The following is a 2,839-nucleotide window of genomic DNA, read 5'->3' on the forward strand; positions in this document are numbered from 1 at the left end:
CTCTCTCTCCTTTCCTCTGTGTAGCCTTGGCTGTCACAGAAGAACTTGCTCTGTAGAACTCTATACCAGGCTGGCCTAGAACTCATAGATCTACCTGTCTTTGCTTAATACAGCTGGATAAATTGAGGCAACTATGGTTTCCCAAATGTAGTGATGATCCCATCTAGAAAGTGAGTGCTATACAAAGTTGCATTTTAGTCCCTCAAAGGCTGCCAATTCACTTGTGGATCCCTCGACTCATAATGGGTAAGTAATGCCTTTAGGTATTAAAACTTTGCCATCTTGGTATCAGGACCAAGAGCTACTGTTAGTTTTCTGGTTTCTGTTTTCCGGTTGCATCCACTCCCGGGCTTTTCTGCCTAGACCCAACTGCATATTTGGGTTGGATTCGAGTGCCTTCTGTTTAGAAATAATCCACCCAGGGGTGCGTTCTGGGGTATTCCCAGGCTAAGCCCATGCAGTGACAGTATAGGAAACAGATCGCTGGACAGCACTGGAAGGAAGCTTGTCCTTAGTGTGTCATGCTCTTGGAGAAAGGTGTGTGACACACAAAGAGAAGAGAGGGATAACTATGAACTTCTATGCTTAAACTTTGCTGAGAAGTAGAAATGGCCCATATGGGCCAAGTCAGAGCAGCACACCAGTAGGGCTAAGTAATAATAATAACAGCTATTGCATTACAGAGTTTTGCATGTTGGAAGCAGTTTCATGTGTTCAGTGTACTTACAGATCTCAACCATGACTGTATATCATCTCCTCCTCCTCCTCCTCCTTCTCCTCCTCCTCTTCCTTCTCTTTCTTCTTCTGCTCCTCTTCTTCTCTTCCTCCTCCTCCTTCTCTTCCTCCTTCTTCTCCTTTTCCTCTTCCTCCTCCTCTTCCTCCTCCTCTTCCTCCTCTTCTTCCTTCTCTTCGTCCTCTTCCTCCTCCTCCTCCTCCTCCTCCTCCTCTTCCTCTTCCTCCTCTTCTTTCTCCTTTTCATTTTTTCTTCTTTTTTTGTCTTTTGAGACAGGGTCTCTCTGTGTAGCCCTGGCTGTCCTGGAACTCACTCTGTAGACCAGGCTGGCCTTGAACTCAGAGATCTGCCTGCCTCTGACTACCAAGTGCTGGGATAAAAGGCTTTCACCACCACTATCATTGAAGGAGCTTCTTAAACACTCTGATACCCAGGCTCCAGCCCTAGTATTTCTAGCTCATTTGTCTTGGATTGCAGCCTTCACTCAGACATATAAAAACAAAAACAGAAACAAAACTCTCCAAGTGCGCAGCAAAGGTTTATGAAAAGGTGATGCAGAACACTAACTAACTCACAGGTCCTCACAGACCAAGCTCATAGGCTGGGCTGGTGACAGTGCATTTCATTCTTCTCTGAACCAAGGGCCAAGGAACATCTGGAGGATACTGTATCCAGCACTCAGTACTGCCAATGGGCCTCCAAGCACCTTCTGCTGTTACCCATGCCCTCCTTATAGTTAGAGCATGGTAAGGACTCTTCCTACTGTCTATACAGATGGGGGAGCTGAGAGACAAAGTAAATTACTCTATATCACAAGGCTAGTATAGTAAGTGGGAAAGCTGGAGGCAAACGTGAACGTTCCGTTCCATGTCCCTGGCTCAGCCACTGTGTGCCTTCTTTGATGGCTTCCCTTTCATCATGCAGGAAATCTCAGAGAGCTCACAGTCCTTTTCATTGACGTCAGCTATCATTGATTGCACTTGTAAATGTCTGCGGTTGTAGATGTCTAGGTTGGCATCCAAGTGTGCAAGCTCAGAGGAGCACCCAGCAGCTGCCTGGCCAGGGATACCCAGATACATGAGAGGGCTTGTCCTAGGATTATTTCTACTCCATCACCCTTCACATGTCCCTGAAAAGTATAAACTCATGTCATCTCCTTAGCAATCCAGTGAGGGTGGAACTGTTCCCCTTCCTAGTCTCACAATGAGGGAAGTATTACACAGGGTTACTTAGCTTAGTGGGAGGGGGACGCATGCTAGGTTTCATTTTTAGACATAGAAGGGAGGAGAAAAGAAGGTAGATTCCCACAAACCAACTGTCTTGGTTTCTTTCTTTTTCTTTGCCTGGTTTTGTTTGTTTGTGGGGTTTTGTTTGTTTTTTGGTTTTGTTTTGTTTTGTTTTAGGTTTTAAAGACAAGGCCTCACTCTAGCCCAGATTAGATTTGAACTCATGGCAATTTTTCTACTTCAGTGCTAGGATTGCAAGTCTGAGCTACCACACTTGACTTTGTTTTCCAATCATTTAATACTTTGCCTTTTTGTTTTTTCTAATATTGTGTAAAAAAAAAAAAAAGCTTTAAAAATTTATCTTTTCCACATTTTCAGAATTTTGAGATTCATTCTTGTTTTCTTTTTTTTAAGATTTATTTATTTATTTATTTATTTATTTATTTATATTTAAGTACACTGTAGCTGTCTTCAGAGACCTCAGAAGAGGGCATCAGATCTACTATGGATGGTTGTGAGCCACCATGTGGTTGCTGGGACTTGAACTCAGGACCTTTGGAAGAGCAGTCATTGCTCTTAACCGCTGAGCCATCTCTCCAGCCCCCCCCCTTTTTAAGATTTATTTATTATTATAAATAAGTACACGGTAGCTGTCTTCAAATGCACCAGAAGAGGGTGTCAGATCTCATTACAGATGGTTGTGAGCCACCATGTGGTTGCTGGGATTTGAACTCAGGACCTTCGTGCCACGGGCCAGCCGATCTGGGCCTCCCTCAACCCGTGGGAGAAATGGGGATGTTAGTCAGGTCGATAAGGCGTAGGCAAAGAAATGATGGCAGAGACGACACATGAAGTATAAGATCTAAATGTATTTCTTAGA

General features: G+C 44.0%; 1 protein-coding gene across 2 annotated transcripts in view; it reads left to right on the plus strand.

The window, feature by feature from the left end:
- Mogat1 (monoacylglycerol O-acyltransferase 1) overlaps positions 1-2,839 on the plus strand; it is a 31,852-nt gene that overhangs the window by 468 nt on the left and 28,545 nt on the right. The gene's annotated exons all lie outside the window — the stretch shown is intronic.

This window comes from Mastomys coucha, unplaced genomic scaffold (assembly GCF_008632895.1).
Source record: "Mastomys coucha isolate ucsf_1 unplaced genomic scaffold, UCSF_Mcou_1 pScaffold14, whole genome shotgun sequence".
Taxonomy (NCBI): domain Eukaryota; kingdom Metazoa; phylum Chordata; class Mammalia; order Rodentia; family Muridae; genus Mastomys; species Mastomys coucha.